The sequence below is a fragment of the Scyliorhinus canicula genome, chromosome 14, assembly GCF_902713615.1.
Source record: "Scyliorhinus canicula chromosome 14, sScyCan1.1, whole genome shotgun sequence".
NCBI lineage: Eukaryota > Metazoa > Chordata > Chondrichthyes > Carcharhiniformes > Scyliorhinidae > Scyliorhinus > Scyliorhinus canicula.
In genome coordinates, this window is record NC_052159.1 from 121275247 (window position 1) to 121300549 (window position 25303).

At 50.1% G+C, this 25303-nt stretch overlaps 1 protein-coding gene across 10 annotated transcripts in view; it reads left to right on the plus strand.

The window, feature by feature from the left end:
- The window catches only part of LOC119977574 (zinc finger protein DZIP1-like), a 374976-nt gene extending 363452 nt beyond the window's left edge, over window positions 1–11524 (plus strand). For all 10 annotated transcript variants that reach the window (XM_038818673.1, XM_038818669.1, XM_038818674.1 and 7 more), the window contains one exon: window positions 11147–11524. The gene's annotated coding sequence lies outside the window, so the exon portion shown is untranslated. The remainder of the gene's footprint in view (window positions 1–11146) is intronic.
- Window positions 11525–25303: the final 13779 nt, after the last annotated feature.

Genomic DNA, 25303 nt, shown 5'->3' on the forward strand with positions numbered 1-25303 from the left:
GGTAAATTTCCTTTGCACCCTTTCCAATGCTTCCACATCCTTCCTATAATGAGATGACCAGAACTGCACACAATACTCCAAATGTGGTCTCACCAGGGTCATGTGAGCAGCACGGTAGCATGGTGGTTAGCATAAATGCTTCACAGCTCCAGGGTCCCAGGTTCGATTCCCGGCTGGGTCACTGTCTGTGTGGAGTCTGTACGTCCTCCCCGTGTGTGCGTGGGTTTCCTCCGGGTGCTCCGGTTTCCTCCCACAGTCCAAAGATGTGCGGGTTAGGTGGATTGGCCATGCTAAATTGCCCGTAGTGTCCTAAAAAGTAAGGTTAAGGGGGGGTTGTTGGGTTACGGGTATAGGGTGGATACATGGGTTTGAGTAGGGTGATCATTGTTCGGCACAACATCGAGGGCCGAAGGGCCTGTTCTGTGCTGTACTGTTCTATGTTCTATGTATAGTTGTAGCATAACCCCACAGTTCTTAAACTCAAGCCCCCTGTTAATAAACGCTAACACACTATAAGCCTTCTTCACTTGAGTGGCTGATGAGACCATCAATTCACGAGACACGTGCTTTAAGATATGAACAGTGGTTTTAATCTACTTACAACAGAGCCAGCCTGTAACACGATGAACCCTGGATGAACTGGTCAGCTGGATCTGGGCATCGATCTTTATGCAGCAGTCCAGGGGGAGGAGCCGTGGGCGGAGCCAAGGGTGGAGCCCTGTACAAACTCCGCTGCATTCCCAGTGCTACTCCCCCTAGTGGTTGGGCAACGCAACCGCGCTTACAATAATATGGTATCATATATATTGCAGTGTGAATTCACCACTTTCACCCCTACAAAACAATCAAGTCCGGCGGGGGTGGTGGTTCACAAATTGAGTCTGTCCGGTGGTCGAGTCGTCTGCTGCGATCTGCGGAGCACCGGGGTTGCAGCCTCTTGTGGTGGCTGGATGGGTGTTGTGGGTTGGGGTACGATGGCGGACTCCGGGGGCGATTGCATCCGAGCTCCATACCCGTCTGGTTTGACTGGGGGCGCTGGGAGGTAGCCGGTGTGGGTGTGCGAAACAATTTTAGCGAGCTAGTGGGCTCAGGAGCGCGAGGGGGCGGCTGGGTGGGGTGTAGAGTGAGGGGTACCTCTGCAGTGATAGTGGGGGTGCTGGATCCTGCGGGTGCTGGGTCCCTGAAGGATACGGTGTCCTGACGGCTGTCAGGGAACTCTACAAAGGCGTACTGGGGTTTGAGTGAAGCAGGTGCACCTTCTCTACAAGGCGGTCAGTTTTGTGCACCCTGACGTGCTTCCTGAGGAGTACAGAGCCCGGTGTCTTCAGCCATGCCGGGAGAGAGACCCCCGTGGTAGTACCCCTGGAAAAACTAAAGAGCCGCTCGTGAGGGGTCTGATTGGTTGCGGTGCATAAGAGGGACCTAATAGCGTGGAGCGCGTCTGGGAGGACATCCTGCCAATGGAAGTCTGGGAGATTCCTGGATCGGAGGGTCAGTAGGACGGTCTTCCAGACCGTCGCATTCTCCTTCTCCACCTGCCCATTCCCCCTGGGGTTGTAGCTGGTAGTCCTGCTCGAGGCGATGCCCTTGTCGAGCAGGTACTGACGCAGCTCGTCGCTCATGAAGGACGAACCCCGGTCGCTGTGTCCGTAGCTGGGGAAACCAAACAGGGGAAGATACTATGCAGGGCCCTAATGACTGTGGGAGGTCATATCGGGCACGGGATAGCAAAGGGGAAGGGGGATAACTCGCCTATAACGTTTAGGAAGTAAACTTTCCTGTTAATTGAGGGGAGTGGCCCTTTGAAATCGATCGCGAGGCGTTCAAAGGGCCTAGAAGCCTTGACCAGGTGGGCCCTGTCTGGTCTATAGAAGTGCGGTTTGCACTCCGCACAGATCGGGCAGTCTCTGGTGACAGCTTTTACCTCCTCAGTGGAGAAAGGCAGATTTTGGGCTTTGATGTAATGGGCGGGCCGGGTGACCCCCGGGTGGCAGAGGTCGTTGTGGATGACTTTTAGGCGGTCGCTCTGTGCGCTGGCGCACGTCCCGCGGGATAACGCATCTGGTGGCTCGTTGAGCTTCTCCGGTCGATACTTAATATCGTAGCTATAGGTGGAGAGTTTAATCCTCCACTGCAGAATTTTATCGTTTTTAATTTTGCCCCTTTGCGAGTTGTCGAACATGAAGGCAACCGATCTTTGGTCGGTGATGAGGGTGAACCTCCTACCTGTGAGGTAGTGCCCCCAGTGACGAATAGCCTCCACAATGGCTTGTGCTTCCTTTTTGACTGCCGAGTGTCGGAGTTCCGAAGCAGAGAGGGTTCGGGAGAAGAATGCGACTGGTCTCCCTGCCTCATTTAATGTGGCTGCAAGAGCTACCACTGAGGCATCGCTCTCAACCTGAAAGGGGGTGGATTCATCCACCGCCCGCATGGCCACTTTGGTGATGTCTTCCTTGATGCAGTTGAAGGCCTGGCGCGCCTCAGCTGACAGGGGAAATCGTGTGGCCTTAAAGAGTGGGCGGGCTTTGTCCGCATATTGAGGGACCCACTGGCCGTAATAGGAAAAAAATCCCAAGCACCATTTGAGGGCCTTGGGACAATGAGGGAGAGGGAGTTCTAAGGGGCGCATACGGTCCGGGTCGGGGCCCAGGACTTCGTTTTCCACGACATAGCCAAGGATGGCTAGTCTGGTCGTGCGGAAAACGCATTTCTCCTTGTTATATGTTAGATTTAGTTTCTGAGCCGTCTGGAGAAAACGGGAAAGGTTGGCATCGTGGTCCTGCTGGTCATAGCCGCAGATGGTAACGTTATCCAAGTACGGGAACGTGGCCCACAGCCCGTACTGGTCCACCATTCGGTCCATTGCTCGTTGGAACACCGAAACCCCATTTGTGACTCCGAAGGGAACCCGGAGGAAATGGAAGAGGTGGCCATCGGCCTCGAATGCTGTTTAGTGGCGGTCCTCCGGGCGGATTGGGAGCTCGTGGTATGCAGACTTCAGATCCACCATGGAAAAAATCCGATACTGGGCGATCAGGTTAACCATGTCTGCAATCCTGGGGAGGGGGAGCGTCGAGGAGCGTAAACCTATTAATGGTCTGACTATAGTCTACGACCATGCGGAATTTTTCCCCTGTCTTGACGACCACCACCTGAGCTCTCCAGGGGCTGTTGCTGGCCTCTATGATCCCCTCACTGAGGAGCCTTTGGACCTCCGACCGGATGAACACTCTATCCTGCAGGCTGTATCGCCTGTTGCGAGTGGCTATGGGTTTACAGTCCGGGGTGAGGTTGGCGAAGAGAGGAGGGGGGGAGATTCGCAACGTGGCTAGGCTGCAGATAGTGAGTGGGCGTAGGGGTCCGCCGAAACTGAGGGTGAGACTCTTGAGATTACAATGAAAATCGAGTCCCGATAAGAGTGGGGCACAGAGTTCAGGCAGGACGTAGAGTTGGAAGTTAGAATAGCTAGAGCCTTGGATTGTGAGAGTCGCGGCGGTGCGCCCTTGGATCTGAACAGAGTGGGAGCCCGAAGCGAGGGAGATAATTTGCTGCGCAGGGAAAACGGGGAGCGAACAGCGTCTTACCAGATCTGGGTGTACGAAGCTCTCAGTGCTCCCGGAGTCGAAAAGGCACGGCGTGCTGTACCCGTTGATTTGGACCGTCGCCATCGAGTTGTGGCGGTGCTTTGGGCGCGATTGGTCCAGTGTGACTGCGCTGAGTTGCGGGTAGTCGGTGGCTCAATCAGCTGTGCTGGAGTGGCCCCATGATGACTGTCCTCTGAGTTCGTAGTCGTTGAGGTAAGTTTCAGAGTTTGGAGGGGATGGATCCCAAGATGGCCGCCCCCATGAGTCGCACATGGCCGGCCGCATGGAGGAGGATTGCCAAGATGGCTGCCCCCATGAGTCGCACATGTTGGGTGGGGGCGGAGTCGGCATACAGGCTGCAGCATTTCAGGACCTGCGGACCTGTGAATTCGGGGAACGAGTGCTTTGAGCCGTGGGCGGGTTAGAGGCTGGGGCTTTCTTCGCCAGACACACTCTGGCATAGTGTCCTTTTCGCCCGCAGCTGCTGCAGGTCGCGTTGCGGGCCGGGCAGTGCTGCCGTGGGTGCTGGGGCTGGCCACAAAAGTGGCAGGCTGGGGCAGCATTGTGGCTGGGCGGCCACGCGGCGCAGGCCTGGGGGAGTCGCTGGTCGGGGGCCCATGGCGGGGTCTGCGGGGAACAAGGTGAGGCTGCGAAATGAGACCTCCATAGTCGTAGCAAGTTCAACAGTATCTACAAGATTTTGGGCCCCCTTTTCCAGCAGTCGCTGGCCCACGTAATTTGATCTCAGGCCTGCAACAAAGACATCGCGGACAGCAAGTTCTCTATGCTCTGCAGCAGTTACAGCCTGATAGTTACAGTCCTGAGATAGAGTCTTTAGTTCTCTGAGGAATTCTTCGAGTGATTCCGTAGGCCACTGGCGGCGAGTAGTAAACATGTGTCGCGCGTAGACCTCATTTACAGGCCTCACATACATTTTGTCGAGTCGCGCTAGGGCTTCAGTATATGAGCCGGTACAGTTTAGTTGAGTGGAAATTCTGTGGCTTACCCTCGCATGCAGTAGGCTAAGTTTCTGCTCCTCCGTCGTTTCAGCTGTGCTTGCTTCAGCCAGGTAGGCTTTAAAACATCGGAGTCAATGTGAAAAGATTTATTTTGCCTCTGCATCATGTGGGTCGAGTTCCAATCGCTCAGGCTTGAGGGCTGATTCCATGATTGTTCCTCACTGTTTCTTAAGTAGATTAAATTGATGAGACCATCAATTCACGAGACACGTGCTTTAAGATATGAACAGTGGTTTAATCTACTTACAACAGAGCCAGCCTGTAACACGATGAACCCTGGGTGAACTGGTCGGCTGGCTCTGGGCATAGATCTTTATACAGCAGTCCAGGGGGAGGAGCCATGGGCGGAGCCAAGGGTGGAGCCCTGTACAAACTCCTATGCATTCCCAGTGCTACTCTCCCTAGTGGTCGGGCAATGCAACCGCGCCTACAATAATATGGTATCTTATATATTACAGTGTGAATTACATTCACCACAGTGGCAACCTTCAGAGATCTGTGGACATGAACCCCAAGATCTCTCTGTTCCTCCATATTCCTCAGAACCCTGCCATTGACCCTGGAATCCACATTCAAATTTATCCTACCAAAATGAATCACCTCGCACTTAGCAGGGTTAAACTCCATCTGCCATTTTTCGGCCCAGCTCTGCATCCTATCAATATCTCTTTGCAGCCTACAACAGCCCTCCACCTCATCCACTTACGCTCTCAATCAAGTGAAACAAGGCCAGTAAATAGCGGGAGAGGCCGAAAACGAGAACCACGCCAGGCGTCAAACAGTTTGTGATGCAACCGGCCAGGAGAAACCAATTATCATCCCTTATTCCCTATTTCCATACTGTTAATGGAAACCACCCCTTATCCAACAGCCGCCTGTCATTCATCGGCCTCCTCAGCAAGTGCTCACGTTGGCGCCGATTAGTACCCCTTTTTTAAAAACGTGAACCTGGCAGAAAGACTTCTGTGGGGACCCGAGAACGTGATGGACTTGCCACCCCAGTGCTCGGCAGGGCTTGGGAAACGCTCGGCTGGGGGTGGGCTGCCATGACAAGGGGCGGGGGAGGCAGTGTTGGGATAACCAGGGGCAACCGCACACAGCACCACCATGCCAACTCCTGGATCATGTTTACCAGTTCTGGGGGAAACCCTTGCCCATGCCCGTCTCGCCCATCGGCCACTCATAACCCCCACCAACTGCCGAGGCCTCTGGCCTTGCGGCCCATCGACCAAATATAACCCCCACCAACTGCCGAGGCCTCTGGCCTTGTGGCCCATTGACCACCCGTAACCCCCACCAACTGCCAAGGCCTCTGGCCTTGCGGCCCATCGACCACCCAGAACACCCACCAATTGCCGAGGCTTCTGGCCTTGTGGTCAATCGACCACCCATAACCACCACCAACTGCCCAGGCCTCTGGCCGTGCAGCTGAAAACTATTGCTTTTTAAAAAAATGTTCTTATTGAGGTTTTTAGTAATATACAGAACAAAGATAAGCATAGGCATATTTGAAAACAAAAGAAAAATAAATTAAAATATACATACATTGGTCAGCTTCCGTTATTTACATCAGTTGTCTTAACGTTATTTCCAATGGTTACAGATTCTTGTTTTTCATTTTCCAGTCGATGTTTAGTTCTGGCTGGATCCCCTGCTTCTCCTCTCCCACCTTTCTTCCTGACCCCCCCCCCCCCCCCCCCCCCCCCACTCCCCCTCTGACCGTCTGACGAGCCTCCTTCTCTCGTCTGCTCGTGTCTTGCTCCAGTTGAGTTTGCGTGATGCCATGTATTTTGTTATTTGCTGGGCATGGTTGGGTTCCATGGCTCCTTATTCCACACCCCCCCCCCCCCCCCAACCACTCTTCCCCCACCCCTCTATTCTTGTAATACCATGACTACCCTCTCCTTTTCTTTGGCTTATTGGCTGTTGGCTACAAACAGTTCTTGGAACAACTGGGTGAATGGCTCCCATGTTTTGTGGAAGCCCTGTCCAACCCCTGGATGGTGAATTTAGTTTTCTCCATCTGCAGAACTTCCAATAGGTCGGACATCCAGTCTGGAGCTTGGGTGGTGCTGCTGAGCGCAGGATTCTCCAGGGACCGATTAGGGACAGAAGGGCAAGGGCGTCAGCCCCGTGAAGAGATCTGGCTGTTCTGATACCCTAAGACTGCCACTTTTGGGCAAGGCTCCATCCTCATCCTCACCACCTTGGATATTGCCTCAAACAAGGCTGTCCAAAACCCAACAAGTCCGGGGCAAGACCAGAACATATGAGTGTGGTTGGTCGGGCCTCCTTGGCACCGTTCACATTTGTCCTCAACCTCCGGGAGGAACCTGCTCATTCCGGTTCTAGCTAAGTGTGCTCTGTGTACCACATTTAGCTGCATTCAGCTTAGGCTTGCGCATGTGGAGGTGGAGTTGACCCTGTGAATACTTAGATAAAAGTCCCCTCCCTATTTCAACCCCCAGTCGTCCTCCCACTTTTCTCTTAGAACAAAGTACAGCACAGGAACAGGCCCTTCGGCCCTCCAAGCCCGTGCCGACCATGCTGCCCGACTAAACTACCATCTTCTACACTTCCTGGGACCGTATCCCTCTATTCCCATCCTATTCTGAGTCCATTTGAGTGTTAGTCCTCCTTGACTTCTCCTGGTTCCAGGAGTGCTTCCAGGCCCATCTCCTACCTTCCTGCTTGACTAGCATGTCCAGTCCATCGACGACGAAAGGGAAAATGCTGGAAAATCTCAGCAAGTCTGGCGGCATCTGTAGGGAGAGAAAAGAGCTAACGTTTCGAGTCCGATGACTCTTTGTCAAAGCTTTGTCAAAGTCCATCGAGGAACTGCTTCATCTTCAAGTCCCTTTTGGAGGCTCAGAGGTGTACAAGCCCAGTAGAAGGTCTTGAATGCTTGATGACCTTTTCCAGCTCCCCTACTAGTTTGCCTCTGCTGTCCCTAATCTGGACTATTTCATGGCTGCCAGCTTCCTCAGCTGATGAGCCGGCAGCAGCTGGGCTTCTCTCCATACTCGTACAGAGTACCCCGTGCCTGGTTGTCATGGTGCACTGCTTTCCTCGTGGAGAGCAGATCAAAGTCCCATTTGTAGCTTTTTCCTCCCTATACCGTCGGGGCCTTAGAGAATCACCGGTCTACTTTCAGTATGGAGGCAACTAGTTGTTGCCGAGCCACCGTCTCTTCCCTACTTCTCCATGCTTTGTAAGCGATTATTTCACCCCCTGATCATAGCCTCCAGCGCCTCCCAGAACGTGGAGGGTGAGACGTCCCCATTCTGGTTGTTAGTAATATATTCGTCTATGGCCTGTGATATTTTCTGGCAGAAAGCCTTATGGACCAGAAGGGCTGTGTCCAATCTCCATGAGGATGTTGGTAGTCTCCTTGGGTTCGCTGTCGTCCTCTTGAGGTCTGTTGAAGAATTCCCGGAGCCTCATTCGCCTGATGAATTCCTCCGTGTCTGCCGCGAGACTGATGGGGTCCATTTTGGTGGTGGTGCAGAAATTGAGCCCTCTGCTGAGAAATCGAAGGAGACTACCAATGAACCGGAATAGCAGACTGAGAGATCTGCGGTGCGGCAACCGAAGAGGAAAGAGTCGAATTGGACCCTTCTGGAAGGCCGCTGCCCTAGACTCGACATGTATGCTCAAGCCATCAGTCGCGTCAATGCCAGATTCATCAGGCGTATTCACAAGACAGCCCCGAATGTCACCCAAGCACAACGCAATGCCATCCGTGCTCTCAAGACCAACCGCAACATCGTCATCAAACCAGCAGACAAAGGAGGGGCCACCATCATACTGAACAGAATGGACTACTGCAAAAAAGTATACCGACAACTCAACAACCAGAAACACTACAGACAGTTACTCGCAGATCCGACCAAGGAACACATCCGCCAACTCGACAGACTGATCAAGACCTTGGATCCAGACCTTCAAAGCACCCTACGTGCTCTCATCCCACGTACTCCCCACATTGGAGATCTCTACTGCCTCCCGAAAATACACAAGGCCAACACACCAGGCCGTCCTATCGTTTCAGGCAATGGGACCCTGTGTGAGAACCTCTCTGGCTACATCGAGGGCATCTTGAAACCCATCGTACAAGGTACACCCAGCTTCTATCGCGACACGACGGACTTCCTACAGAAACTCAGCACCCATGAACCAGTTGAACCAGGAACATTCCTCTTCACAATGGACGTCTCGTCACTCTACACCCCAGAATTCCCCATGACGACGGCATTGCTGCAACAGCCTCAGTACTCCCCGTGTGTGCGTGGGTTTCCTCCGGGTGCTCCGGTTTCCTCCCACAGTCCAAAGATGTGCGGGTTAGGTGGATTGGCCATGCTAAATTGCCCGTAGTGTCCTAAAAAGTAAGGTTAAGGGGGGGGTTGTTGGGTTACGGGTATAGTGTGGAATCGTGGGTTTGAGTAGGGTGATCATTGCTCGGCACAACATCGAGGGCCGAAGGGCCTGTTCTGTGCTGTACTGTTCTATCTATCTACTCAACACCGACAACTGACAACCTCCAGACGCAATTCTGCAACTCATCCGCTTCATTCTGGATCACAATGTCTTCACCTTCAACAACAAGTTCTTCATCCAAACGCACGGAACAGCCATTGGGACTAAATTCGCACCTCAATATGCCAACATCTTCATGCACAAGTTTGAACAAGACCACCTCACCGCGCAGGACCTTCAACCGACGTTATACAACAGATACATCGATTACATTTTTTTCCTTTGGACCCACGGCGAAAAATCACTGAAACGACTACACGATAACATCAATAAGTTCCATCCCACCATCAGACTCACCATGGACTACTCTCCAAAATCAGTTGCATTCTTGGACACACTCATCTCCATCAAGGACGGCCACCTCAGCACTTCGCTTTACCACAAGCCCACGGATAACCTCACGATGCTCCACTTCTCCAGCTTCCACCCTAAACACATTAAAGAAGCCATCCCCTATGGACAAGCCCCCCGCATACACAGGATCTGCTCAGACGAGGAGGAGCATAACAGACATCTGCAGACGCTGAAAGATGCCCTTCAATGAACTGGATATGGCACTTCACTCATCGATCGACAGTGCAAACGCGCCACAGCAAAAAACGGCACCGACCTCCTCAGAAGACAAACACGGGACACAACTGACAGAGTAGCCTTCGTTGTCGAGTACAGTCCTGGAGCGGAGAAACTACGACATCTTCTTCGCAGCCTTCAACACATCATCGATGAAGATGAACATCTAGACAAGGTCATCCCCACACCCCCACTACTTGCCTTCAAACAACTGCGCAACCTCAAACAAACCATTGTTTGCAGCAAACTACACAGCCTTCAGAACAGCGACCACGACACCACACAACCCTGCCATGGCAATCTCTGCAAGACGTGCCAGATCACGACATGGATACCACCATTACACATGAGAACACCACCCACCAGGTACGCGGTACATACTCGTGCGACTCGGCCAACGTTGTCTACCTCATACACTGCAGGAAAGGATGTCCCAAAGCGTGGTACATTGGCGAGACCATACAGACGCTGCGACAACGACTGAAAGGACATCGCGCGACAATCACCAGGCAGGAATGCTCCATTCCAGTCAGGGAACACTTCAGCAGTCAAGGGCGTTCAGCCTCTGATCTCCAGGTAAGCGTTCTTCAGGACGCGCGGCAACGCAGAATTGCCGAGCCGAAATTTATAGCTAAGTTCCCCACACATGAGTGCGGCCTCAACCGGGACCTAGGATTCATGTCGCATTACATTCATCCCCCACCATCTGGCCTGGGCTTGCAAAATTCTGCCAACTGTCCTGGCTTGTGACAATTCACACCTCTTTAACCTGGGGTTACCCCTCTCTCTGGATCTGTAAAGACTTGATTACCTGCAAATGCTCGCATTCTAAGCATTGTCTGACATCTTTGACTTTGTCTATATATATGTTTCTGGAACAAACCTCTTCATTCACCTGAGGAAGGAGCAGTGCTCCGAAAGCTAATGTTTGAAACAAACCTGTTGGACTTTAACCTGTGTTGTAAGACTTCTTACTGTGCTCTTATTTAACAGTATGGCTACCATCCTGGCCCTCTTCCCGTAGTAGAAATGAAAGGTTTGTCCCACCCAGCCCTTCCTTACCTGCAATCGGTCCTTCTTTCTCAGGTGTGTCTCTTGGAGGAAGACTATGTCGGCTTTCAAACTCTTCAGGTGGGCGAAGACTCTGGATCTCGTTGAAGCTGCAAAGTTGAGAATAAACTCACTGTGAAAGCTGTCCTGTGGCTGTACTCCTCAAATAAATACATTCTTGCATGGACAGTCTTCTTCAGGACTGATAACGCATTCTTCATTTGATTCCAAGCTACCTTAACCTGAATTTTATTTCTGCCATATTTTCCATCTGTTTAAACTTTATAATGATGCTACATAAGATATAAATTCTAAAATAAGACAACAGTTACTTGAGTTAGGTGCATTGTGTATTGCATCTAATCTTTTGTTTTATTTTTCTCTTAGTGATGGAAGTATTGCATGGTGATGTGACCATTCGTCTATCTAAATGGCAATTCAATCATTTGAACAGACTGGAGTAACTTGTCTGAAGGTATAGACCTACGGTTATCTACGCTGTGGAGAAGATGGATAAGAAGGAGACAAATACCTTAAAATAAGTCGCTTGTGCACACTGTATTTGCCAGCTTTTCCCTTGCTTCCATTTCTGATTGTCCATTTTAGTTTCGTGAGGAGCAATACATGCTTTGAGTGTATTATTTTGTTGTGTATTTTCAATGTTATGAAAAGCTGTTTATTTCCATAGTTTTAAAATAATCTTGAACACAAATTTTCATCAGTAGGAAATGTAGAGAGCATTATAAACTTAGGTTTCTCACCTTTCATTATTTGTATACAAGATATTGTTTTGTTTATTTAATTTTTAAAAATTATTTAATTGCCTGTCAGAAACTGACTTGTTGGTTTAGCGATAACTCTTGTCATGTGGCATTGTCATGCAATGGGTAGTGTCTGTGCTTCTTAATCAGAAGTTCCATGTTTGAATCCCACTCCAGGACATGGCGATATTGGACGTTGGCATGGAGAGGGTGGATGGGAGGTGCAGCGACCGACTCAGCACGGGGTGAACGCAGTGTTCCTCAGTGGGGGTAGGAGCCACTCCTGGGCTGCTGGGCAGTAGAGTGACATTTGCAGGGGGTAATTGTTTGCTCCATGAGGGGAGAGACGCACTGAAGTTTAAGAGGTAATGGCACCATCAATGTATCTCACCCACCCTCTGGTTGCAATCCACAGAGCTGCGTGTCATGGTCAAGACGCGATGGAAAAGATATATATATTCCTCAACTGGAATATTTCAAAAGTCTTTTATTTCCTATGCTGTTAAAAATAAAGAATTGCTGAGCTAACAAATGGTTCAGTCAGTCATCTGATGCTTTGCAGCAGTTTCAATGCCATGAAGAGTCTGGTCCAACTACCTCAGCAGAAGGGAAATCTTGCGGAGGATGCAATCTAATCAATTTGCAATAGAGTTCCTTGTCAAGCGCGTTTAGCCAGGCGTTTCCAGAGGTGCTCACAGCGCTGAGAATGACCACACTATCGAATTCCCCCCCCCCTCCAGGTGCTGTTCCACATGGTCCCCGTTTATGGGGACCAGTACTGAAGTTCTCCAAGGTGATGGGGTTAGATCCCAATGCCTCAGGTAGATCAGGCGAGCTTTACATTAGAGTGAAACTAACTATTCACTCAAATACGCAGATTTGTCAAATACTAATCCCTCCTACAATGGCCGCACGAACAGGAATGCAACACGGCTAGAAGATAAAATCTACGGCACGGAGACAAGTCTTTCGGCCCAAACTGGTCCATGCCAAACAAAAAGCCCAACTAAGCTAATCCCATTTGCCTGAATTTGGCCCATATTCCTCTAAACCTCTCCTATCCAAGTATCTGTCCAAATGCCTTTTCAATGTCAATGTCCCTGCCTCAACCACATCCTATGGCAGCTCATTCCACATATGTAGCACCCTTTGTGTAAAAAGGTTGCTCCTCAGTTTCCCATTAATTCTTTCCCCTCTTAACTTAAACCTATGCCCTCTAGTTCTCAATTCCTCAACTCTGGAAAAAAGACTGAGTGCATTCATCCTATCCATACCTCTCATGATCTTATACCCCCTCAGTCTCCTACGCTCCAAAGAAAAAAGTCCTAGCCTGTCCAATCTCTCCCTATAACTCAGTCCCTTGAATACAGGCAACATCCTTGTAAATCTCTTCTTCACTCTCTCCAGTTTGATAACATCTTTCCTATAGCAAGGCGACCAATGCTGAACACAATACTCCAGGTGCGGCCTCACCAACGTCCTGTACAACTGCAACATAACTTCCCAACTTCTATACTCAAAGCCTTCTTCACTGCCAAATTTACCCGTGACTCCACCTTTAGGGAACTGTGTACCTGAACTCCAAGGTCCCTCATGCCCATAGTCAGCCCATTATAGTGCAAATGGCTTATCAGTCAGATGGTATTATCAGTCCACAGGTTTAACAAAGAGAGCGTCAGTTAGTTATCCTGACACCAATGTCTCCAAAAACAAAAGGAGTCCCGACTCCAATGAAACAACTAGATTCCAATCGTCGGAATATACATCCTGAGTCCAACATCGAGTGGGTGTCACATGACCTCCATCACCCCCAAGCTGCACTGTAATCTTATCTGTTGGAACTGAATACCGACAGTTCCTGTTTGACCAGAAAAGTGAAGAGAACTCCAGGCTACAGCCTGCCATGTTTACCACCAAGCCAGTGGCAGTAGGGGCAGCACAGTGGTGAAGTGGGTTAGCCCTGTTGCCTCACGGTGCCGAGGTCCCTGGTTTGATTCCGGCTCTGGGTCACTGTCTGTGTGGGGTTTGCACAACCCAAAGATGTGCAGGCTAGGTGGATTGGCCACGCTAAATTGCCCCTTAATTAGAAAAAATGAATTGGGCACTCTAAATTTATTTTATAAAAAGCCAGTGTCAGTAGAAAGACCTCAGACCCTCATCAAACCTACTAGCTGCTGAAACCTCAGAACTCATGACTCCACACAAATTTATTCTACGTGCCTTTTCCTGTCATGCAATTCACTCTCCTGAAAGACGAAACCTTTGAAAATCAGTCCACCTCCCTTTGGAAGGTACATTCCAGTTGACTTCTGATTCTGGACTCTGGAAACATGTAAAGCCTATACCTGTATTTTATTGTGGTCGTGCCCCGAATCCTCTTACTTTTTCTCTATCCACAGTTATTGTAAGAAGTCTTACAACACCAGGTTGAAGTCCAACAGGTTTGTTTCAAAACACTAACTTTCGGAGCACTGCTCCTTCCTCAGGTGAATGCCAGAGGGGGATGAGCCCGCATGCCTATTAATATTCCTTCCTGGGTACCCAAAATAATGGTCAATGGTGACAGAACTCCGCAGGCAACCCTGCTCCTCGCTGGTCTTCCAATCGTGACTGTCCCCCCACCGCCCGCCATCGCCTGCCCGCCCTAGTGAGCTCTGTGCACAGGACCCAACAATTAACGCATAGGCCCTTAGTTCTCACGCTTGGGGATTTCTGACGGCCACTAAGCATCTCTGAGGTAGACGCCCACCTGTCACGTGAGTTAGAACACAGAACATAGAACATACAATGCAGAAGGAGGACATTCGGCTCATCGAGTCTGCACCAACCCACTTAAGCCCTCACTTCCACCCTATCCCCGAACCCAATAACCCCTCCTAACCTTTTTGGACATTAAGGGCAATTTAGGGTGGCCAATCCACCTAACCTGCATGTCTTTGAAACCAGAGCACCCGGAGGAAACCCATGCAGACACGGGGAGAACATGCAGACTCCACACAGACAGTGACCCAGCAGGGAATCAAACCTGGGACCCTGCCGCTGTGAAGCCACAATGCTAACCACTATGCTACCGTGGGGGAGACCCATGAGGCAAGTGGAGTTGCCAGTTGTCACACTGGTCTTGGGGCTAGAGATGGTATCAGCATCAATGCATGGATGCAGGAGCAGCACCCTGAGGAAGAAGAGAGGGCCTGCTCAGATGTTGGAGGCTGCAGAACACAGGAATGTCATTCAGAGGTGACAATACCTGGTAGGAGTCTACCGACAGTGGATGAGTGAGAATCAGTGCATGTGCAGACTGCGGATGTCCCAGGGGATATCCCTTTGATATGTTATGCAGGTGTTGGTGCTACATGGGCTGTGAGGGCACTCACTGTCAGTGGCCATGAAAGCGATAGCCACGCAGAACGTCTATGCTAGTGACTCCTTTCAGGGCTGCCTTGAGGTGACCTCTGTGGATTTCCCAGTCTACAACTTACTAAGTGCATCAGGGAGGCGCCGATGCACACTTCGCAAAGACGCATAACTGCATAAACTTTGATCGGGTCCAGGCTAACCAAGATGCCAGTGCCATGGGGTTTGCACACATTGCTGATTCGCCCAAGTGCAGGGTGTCAGCGACTGCACACACTTAACTCTATGCTCCCCATGGTGTCATGGTTCCCCCTTCATGAACATCAAGGGATTCCATTCCCTGGATGTACAGGTCATTTGTGACAATGCCAAGTGTGTATGCAAGTGTGTGCTTGGTTCGCGGGTAACGTACACGACAGTTGCATTCTTGGCCATTTTCTGAGCCTGGCAGTCTTTGAGGAAGCACTGAGATTACATGGTTGGCTCCTCGGGGATAAGGATCCCCCTCAGGACACGGCTGATGACACCTGTGTCAAGGTCACAGACTGAAGCTGAAATTTGTTACAATGAGGCTCATGCTGCTGCTGGATGTTGGTGGAGCAGATGATTGGCCTCATCAAGATGTGGTTCCGATACCTGGACTGGTCAGGGGGACCCCTCCACTACATCCCCCAGAGGGTTTCGTGCATTGTAATGGTGTGCATCGCACTCCATAACCAGGCACTGCAATGGGTTGAGCAGCTGGCACAGGAGGACATGGGCAACTGCCACATTTCCTCAGATGAGGAATACACCAAGGAGGGTGCTGAGCGGAAACTCCGGGCGGATGCAGAGGCATGGCCTCAGGTCATGGTAAGGGCTCAAATGGGGTACAGGCCCGAATGGGGCGAAGTGCTAGGGATTCCCTGGTAGCTTCCCGCTTCAAGGGTGCCCAGGGCTAGGGTGAGAACTGATGCCCCCCATGGGGAGGAGTGAGCCTTCTTCATGTGACACAGTGGTTATAGCTGCTGTCTCACAGCACCAGGTACCCAGGTTCAATTCTGATCTCGGGTGACTGTACAGAGTTTTCACATTCTCCCCGTGTCAACATGGGTTTCCTCCGGGTGCTCCGGTTCCCTCCCACAGTCCAAAGATGTGCAAGTTAGATGGATTGGCCGTGCAAAATTATCTGTTATTGTCCAAGGGTGTATAGGTTAGCTGGGGTTATGGGGATAGTGCGACGGTGGGCAGAGGTAGGGTGCTCTTTCAGAGGGTCGGTGCAGATTCGATGGGCCAAATGGTCTCCTTCTGCACTGTAGTAATTCTATGGTTCATTGGGTGGTGTCAGCCGAATATCAGCTCAGAGATTGCCCCTTTCATGGGTAGGGTGCAACAGGAAGGTGACCGATGCACAAGTGCTATAAGATTCAGGAAGATGATGAGAATTTGCAGTGAGGACAGAGCAATGTTCCTCAAATATCCCCTGCGAATGTCTGACTTAGAATTAGCGAAAGGCAGCACAGTTTTTGAAAGGCAGATCGTGTCTCACAAACTTGATAGAGTTTTTCGAGGAGATCACAAAGATGATTGATGCAGGTAGGGCAGTGGATGTTGTCTATATGGACTTCAGTAAGGCCTTTAAAAAAGTCCCTTATGGCAGACTGGTACAAAAGGTGAAGTCACACAGGAATAGAGGTGAGCTGGCAAGATGGATACAGAACTGGCTAGGTCATAGAAGGCAGAGAGTAGCAATGGAAGGGTGCTTTTCTGATTGGAGGCTGTGACTAGTGGTGTTCCGCAGGATCTTTGCTGTTCGTAGTATATATAAATGATTTGGAGGAAAATGTAACTGGCCTGATTAGTAAGTTTGCGGACGACACAAAGGTTGGTGGAATTGCGGATAGCGATGAGGACTGTCAGAGGATACAGCAGTGCTTAGATCATTTGGAGACTTGGGTGGAGAGATGGCAGATGGTGTTTAAACCGGACAAATGTGAGGTAATGCATTTTGGAAGGTCGAATGCAGGTAGGGAATATACAGTGAATGGTAGAACCCTCAAGAGTATTGACAGAGAGATCTCGGTGTACAGGTCCACAGGTCACTGAAACAGATAACACAGGTGGAGAAGGTAGTCAAGAAAGCATACGGCATGCTTGCCTTCATTGGCCAGGGCATTGAGTATAAAAATTGGCAAGTCATGTTGCAGCTGTATAGAACCTTAGTTAGTGTTCAATTCTGGTCGCCACACTACCAAACTTGGTTCGTTCTCACTGGAACGACGGAGGTTGAGGGGGCGACCTGATAGAGGTCTACAAAATTATGAGGGGCATAGACAGAATGGATAGTCAGAGTCTTTTTCCTAGGGTAGAGGAACCAATTACTAGGGGGCATAGATTTAAGGTGCGGGAGCCACGGTTTAGAGGAGATGTACAAGGCAAGTTTTTTTACATAGAGGATAGCGGGTGTCTGGAACTCGCTGCCCGAGGAGGTGGTGGAAGCAGGGACAATAGTGACATTTAAGGGGCATCTTGACAAATTCATGAATAGGATGGGAAGAGAGGGATACGGACCCCGGGAGTGTAGAAGATTTTAGTTTAGACGGGCAGCATGGTCGGCGCAGGCTTGGAGGGATGAAGGGCCTGTTCCTGTGCTGTACTTTTCTTTGTTCTTTGTTCTTTGACTCCTGCCTCACAGAAGGCTGCTTGCGAACTGCCACTCATCAGGATGATATCAGGCCAATGAGACGCTGAATGATCAATCTCTGCTGATGCTGTCTTCTCCGGAGTTTGGGGTGTTGATGAGTGTTTGCACCAATGGTTCAAGATGAGCGTCTCTCACAAGGCATCGACTGATTGGCTTCTTCGTATTGAAATCAGCTTCCCCAGATAAAAGGACTAGGTGTTGGCCTGGGGTTGGGGGGCTCCTCGCTACCAAGATTACAGCAGCATCACTGTGCCATGACAGTATTTAGGAATGTAAGACATTCAGCTGACATCCTCACAAAAAGGAGAGAGAGGAGCTGCCATCGGTGGGCTTCCAGCCTAGACATGGAGGATGGCAGTGCAGGCAGCGATGAAATGAGAGCGGGGAGGCATTAGGAGGGTGCATAAAGTGATATTTAATAAATTACATGGTGGTTACATCAGTGCTCACTATCTTACCGTGCCTAACAACACCCATGCCCAGCTGCATCGTGCCTAACAACACCTGCACCACATAGTTAAACCACAGAGTGGGCATCCCCCACCATGGAGTGTACGTCATGCACCAAGGTCTCCATTGCGGACGCCACCCTCGCAATGTTGGCCTCAGAGAGATGGCAATGGGGTTCTTGCAATCTGAGGAGGGATGGTGACATCTCTTCCTGATGTTCGTGACTCTGCTTTTGTGGCTCCAGTAGCTGGATGACTGAGCCTGGGGCATGTCATCTAACCGGGTCCTGGCCTCCACAGTCCTCCAAGTGTCAGATCGCTGGGATGTCTCTGCCTCCGCCTGCTGTGGATCATCAGCAGTGAGTGACCCAGAAGCCAGCATATTAATATGGCCCACTGAGGTGCGAGGATCTGCACAGGTGGAGGGTGCTGACGTCTGAAAATCCTTCCTCTGAGCTGCTGGCATCTGTGGTCTCCAGAGGCCAAGAGAATGGGTTTATTGACTGACAAGGGAAGGAATATGGCATTAGTGCTTGGCAGGGGCATACGGTTAGGGGAGGCACAACTAATGTGGGGCTGGAACTATGGCTGGATTTGTTGAGGGTTCTAACTTTTGTCTCTTGTCCCCACATTGCCCTCAGCACAGCTGTGGTCCTGCTCCTCACCGGCCAGCTCTAGGACTCTCTCCTTCGATATTGTGAGGATTTTTAACTCGGGCATCACTCGGCCGGCTATGCCCCCTCCTGCCGGTTGTTTCTAAGCTTATCCTGCAATGAGACAGATAAGGAGAGTGTAGGCAGGACATGTGCAGGTTCAGATGGAAAGGATGCTGGCATCTATGGGGAGTGTGAACTAGCATGTGATGGGGCGAGGAGACACGGGGGGGGGGGGGGGGGGGGGGGGGGGAGATAAAATGGGTTATAGATTCATAGAACAGTACAGCACAGAACAGGCCCTTCGGCCCTCAATGTTGTGCCGAGCAATGATCACCCTACTTAAACCCACGTAACCCGTATACCCGTAACCCAACAATCCCCCCATTAACCTTACACTACGGGCAATTTAGCATGGCCAATCCACCTAACCCGCACATCTTTGGACTGTGGGAGGAAACCGGAGCACCGGAGGAAACCCACGCACACACGGGGAGGACGTGCAGACTCCACACAGACAGTGACCCAGCCGGGAATCGAACCTGGGACCACTGGAGCTGTGAAGCATTGATGCTAACCACCATGCTACCGTGAGGCCCCAAAGGCCCGTGAGGTTGTGGGAGGGAAAGTGGTGGGACCCTGTGAGTCGACAGAGAGTGAGCTCCGAGTGGAAATACGAAGGGAGTGGGGTGAAGGCGGTCACTCACTTTCTTCCTGGACAGGATAGCCATGCGCTTGTACAGAGAGCTGGCACTCACTAGTGCTGCCACTGCCTCTCATGCAGGGTTACTGATCTTGCTGGCAGGCCTTCTGCCCATTTGAGGGTAGAGTATATCCTGCCTCTGTTCCAACCCAACGAGCATCTTGGTGAGGGCTCCCTCCAGAAACCTCTGTAGCCCTCTAAAATGGACACCAGTATACAAAATGGAGAACCGCAAGGAATACAGGGAAAAACCGCCATAGTTAGGACACACAGCTTGCAGAAGCATTTAGCATTTTGCACATACAAAACCGGTTTCAAGGCAGCTGCAGAAACCCAGCCAAAGGTGCAAATAGGAAAGCGATCTGCATACTAATGAGATGATACCGGCCCAGTCCCAGACACAATAGAAACATTTTAAGTATCAATCGATACTTTTCTATAGCTACCCAGCCAGGATGGCGCCAGAGAAACCAGGACAATGAGCCCTAGGGACCGCCCCAGCCATCGAGAAAACAACCCCAGGATAGGGGAGTTCAAAACGTATCGATCGGGAAAGACCCAATCGATGAGGGAACCACCCCAAGGGGGCCGGAACCTCCTGGGACCTATAAAAAGAAGGTCAAGCACATGATTCGGTCTGTTGCTTCCTGACTCCGGCCTAGGCTGTTGCATCCTGACTCCAGACTCCGATCCCAGCCTCCAGATCCTGTCTTTCATCACCGGCCGTTGAGCATCAGCCATCTATCAGTAAGTGCCAAAACAACGATCGCTACGTGACCCAGGCATTGCTTATACTCTTGCCGACTTTAATAACCAGAAGTTGCAGACCAAGAACGGGACGAAGGCCTTGCCCCCCTGACCTTGCCTGTTCCTTTCTAGATAAGTATTTAGTCGTTTAATAGTAGGAATAAGTATTAGTCTTTTAGCATGTGCATGAGTATTTATTATATTTGTTATAATAAACACTAATTGTTTGGACTTACTGATCGGTGTTTAGATTTATTGCTTTGAACTTGACCTTGATAACTTGTGACGGTGTCTCTTACGGCACCTGGCGACTCCTGAGCATAGATACAGATACAGAGCCAAACCAGTGTTAAGCACATGTCCTTAAATGGAGGCGTGTTAATCACACTAACAGTAGAATGAGCAACACCTCGGGGTTATTTTTCCGGCAGCCATCTCGGCGATTGGACTTGGAAGTGCATGGGAGGCATTTTATTTGTGCGTCCCTTGATTGATGACCTTGCGTGATGCTGGGAATCTGAGGCAAGTCTCCATGGGTGCTGGTCAAACTAAAGGGAAATTGTTTTTTAACAAGTGCCTGAAGATACGGCGGGATTTCACCCAATCAATGACGGCGGCCTACTCTCTGGATTTCTTGCTAAAACCGACACTTAGTCAAACTAAAAAATAACACACGTCTCCAATCGTGTCTCAGGAACACAATTTTGGAGAATGTTGTCAAGTATCTGCCATGCTTTATAAACCTGACTGAAGCACTTAATTTATCATTTAGCAATCAGTTAATTGATTGCTTGATTGAATTGGAATTGTCCCAGTGTCTCCAAATCCCTCCTCTCATTCAGCCTTAGTTCTTCTCCTATGTGCTACTGTTATTCTTCAGCCATACACTGAATGCCGTGACCTCAACATTTCCAGCACAGATGAATGTAGTGCACAAAGACCAACAAGTTAACATATATGCTCCGAATTGGGACAATGTGGAATTTATGAAGCGGGTTTTGGTAAGATCCCAGACTTAGAGTCACATAACCTGATCATGGGAGGAGACTTTAACACAGTCATTGATCCGGAATTGGACTGGTCAAAATTCAGGACAGGGAGGAGGCCGACTGCGGCAAAGGAATTGAAGGGGTTTATAGAACAGATGGGGGGAATAGACCCATGGAGCTTTGCACGGCCAAGGGCGAAGGAGTTTTTCTTTTTTTCACATGTCCACAAGGTATACTCTCGCGTCGACTTTTTTATTCTGAGTAGGGCGCTAATACCGGAGGTGGTGGATACTGAGTACTCGACAATCGCAGTGTCGGATCATGCCCCACATTGGGTGGATCTACGGGCTAGTGTGGAGAGAGGGCAACGCCTGCTGTGGAGACTGGATGTGGGGTTGCTAGCGGACGAAGCGATCTGTGGGCGGGTTAACAAGTCCATCCAGGACTACCTGAAAACAAATGATCCGGGGGAGGTCTCTGCAGCGACGGTTTGGGAAGCTCTGAAGGCAGTGGTCAGAGGGGAACTAATATCGATACGGGTCCACAGAGAAAAAACGGAACGGGCTGAGAGGGATAGGGTAGTGGAGGAGACACTCCAAGTGGACAGGAGATACTTGGAGACCCCGGACGCGGGGCGACTGAGGGAGCGGCGGAGGTTACAAGTGGAATTAGGGCTGTTGACCACAGGGAAAGCAGTGGAACAGTTGAGGAAGGCAAGGGGGGGCAATTCATGAGTACGCCGAAAAGGCAAGCAGAATGTTGGCGCACCAGCTCACGAAAAGGGAGGCGGCCAGGGAGATAGGTAAAGTAAAGAGTAGAGGCGGGACTACTGTCCTGGACCCAGCGGGGGTGAACAAGGTGTTTAAGGATTTCTGTAGTAAATTATATGAGTCGGAACCCCCGGCTGGGGTGGAGGGGATAAGGCAGTTTTTCGATCAGTTGAGGTTTCCGAGGGTAGATGAGGATCTGTTGGAAGGGCTGGGAGCCCCAATTGAGATTGAGGAAATAATCAAGGGGCTGGAGAGCATGCAGTCGGGCAAGGCTGCCTGACGGTGGAATTCTATAAGAAGTTTTCAGAGATATTGAGCCCACACCAGGTGAGGACATTTAATGAAGCAAGAGAGAAGGGTGTCCTCCCCCCAACAATGTTGCAAGCCTCGATTTCATTGATCCTGAAACGGTAGAAGGATTCGGAGCAATGCGGGTCATACAGGCCAATTTCTCGACTGAATGTGGACGCCAACCTGCTGGCTAAGATACTGGCCACAAGGATAGAGGACTGTGTCCCAGGGGTTATAGGGGAAGACCAGACGGGATTTGTAAAGGGCACGTAACTCAGGGCCAATGTTCAAAGCCTTTTGAATGTTATTATGATGCCCTCGGAAGGAGGGGAGGTGGAATTGGTGGTAGCGGTGGATGCGGAAAAGGCTTTTGATCAGGTGGAGTGGAATTACCTGTGGGAGGCGCTGGGAAGGTTTGGATTTGGTGAGGGCATGCAACTCAGGGCCAATGTTCAAAGTCTTTTGAATGTTATTATGATGCCCTCGGAAGGAGGGGAGGTGGAATTGGTGGTAGCGGTGGATGCGGAAAAAGCTTTTGATCAGGTGGAGTGGAATTACCTGTGGGAGGCGCTGGGAAGGTTTGGGTTTGGTGAGGGCATTAATGATTGGGTATGGTTGCTCAATCAGGCACCAGTAGCGAGTGTGCGTACGAACCGGCTGAGGTCGGGGTACTTTAAACGACACCGAGGGACGAGGCAAGGGTGCTCCCTCTTCCCGTTACTCTTTGCTTTGTCCATAGAGCCATTGGCCATGGCGTTAAGAACCTCGAGGAACTGGAAAGGGCTGGTTCGGAGGTGGTGGAGCGCCTGGTCTTGCTTTACGCAGATGACCTGCTCTTGTATATTTCAAACCCGTTGGAGGGGATGGGGGAAGTAATGCAAATACTGGAGGAATTTGGCAATTTTTCAGGGTATAAATTGAACATGGGGAAAAGTGAGATGTTCGCGGTCCAGGCAAGAGGACAGGAGAAGAGACTGGGAGAGCTGTCGCTTAGAATGGTAGGGAAGAGCTTTTGGTATCTGGGAATCCAGGTGGCCCAGGAATGGGAGGCACTGCACAAGTTAAACCGATCCCGGTTGGTAGAACAAATTGAAGAGGACTTTAAGAGATGGGACATGCTCCCGCTATCACTGGCAGGGAGGGTATAGACCGTGAAAATGACTGTCCTCCAGATTTCTGTTTGTCTTCAATGCCTCCCCATCTTCATCCCAAAGGCCTTTTTCAGGCGGGTGAATAAGGTTATTTTGGGCTTTGTGTGGGCGGGTAAAACCCCGCGAGTGAAGAAAATGTTGCTGGAGTGCAGTCAGGGGAGGGTGGGTTGGCGCTGCCGAACTTCTGTAATTACTACTTGGAGGCTAATATAGCCATGATTAGGAGGTGGGTAGTGGGGGAGGGGTCGGCATGGGAGCGGATGGAGGCGGCGTAATCCAAAGACACCAGTTTGGGTGCACTGATAACATAGTAAGAAGTCTTACAACACCAGGTTAAAGTCCAACATGTTTGTTTCAAACACTAGCTTTCGGAGAACCTGAGGAAGGAGCAGTGCTCCGAAAGCTAGTGTTTGAAACAAACATGTTTGACTTTAACCTGGTGTTGTAACACTTCTTACTGTGCTCACCCTAGTCCAACGCCAGTATCTCCACATCATGGCCTGATAACATAGAACATAGAACTATACAGCACAGTACAGGCCCTTCGGCCCACGATATTGTGCCGAACTAGTCTGTAACTAAGATCAAATCAACCTACTCCCAATCATCTAGTGCACTCTATATCCTATCCAATAACCACTTGAAAGTTCCTAAAGTATCGCCTCCACTACATAGCTGGGGAGTGCATTCCATGTCCCAACCACTCTCTGAGTAAAGAACCTACCTCTGACATCCCTCCTATATCTTCCACCATGAACCTTATAGTTATGCCCCCTTGTAACAACTGTATCCACCCAAGGAAAAAGTTGCTGAACGTCCACTCAGTCTATCCCTTTCATCACCTTATACACCTTAATTAAGTCACCTCTCATCCTCCTTCGCTCCAATGAGAAAGCCCTAGCTCCCTCAACCTTTCCTCATAAGACCTACCCTCCAATCCAGGCAGCATCCTGGTAAATCTCCTTTGCACCGTTTCCAATGCTTCCACATCCTTCCTATAATGAGATGACCAGAACTGCACACAATTCTCCAAATGTGGTCTAACCAAGGTCTTGTACAGTTGCAGCATAACCCCGCGGCTCTTAAACTCAGTCCCACTGTTAATAAATGCTCACATATTGTAGGCTTTCTTCAAGGCTCTATCCACTTGGGTGGCAACTTTCAGAGATCTATGGACATGAACTCCCGAGATCTCTCTGCTCCTCCACATCCTTCAGAAACCCTGCCGTTCACCCTGTAATTTGCATTCAAATTTGTCCTACCAAAATGAAAATGCACCTCGCACTTATCAGGGGTAACTCCATCTGCACTTTTCAGCCCAGCTCTGCATCCTATCATGTCTCTTTGCAGCCATACAACAGCCCTCCACATTATCCACTACTCCACCAATCTTGGTGTCATCAGCAAATTTACTAACCCAACCTTCAACTCCATCATCCAAGTCATTGATAAAAATCACAAATAGCAGAGGACCCAGCACTGATTCTTGTGGTACACCGCTGGTGACTGGGCTCCAGGATGAAAATATGAAAATTTAGCAATAAAACCACCACCCTCTGTCTTCTATGTGATAGCTAGTTACTGATCCAATCAGCCAAATTTCCCTCTATGCCATGCCTCCTTACTTTCTGCATGAGCCGACCATGGGGCACCTTATCAAACGCCTTACTAAAATCCATGTATACGACATCAACTGCTCTACCTTCATCTATGTACATAGTTACCTCCTCAAAGAATACAATCAAACTTGTGAGGCAAGACTTACCCTCACAAATCCATGCTGACTATCCTGGATTAAGTTGTATCTTTCCAAATGATTATAAATCCTATCCCTCAGGACCCTTTCCAGTAATTTACCTGTGATCGAAGTGAGACTAACCGGCCTATAATTCCCAGGGTTATACCTATTGCCTTTCTTGAACAAGGGGACAACATTCACCTCTCTCCAGTCTTCTGGCACTATTCCTGGAGTGAGGACATAAAGATCAAAGCC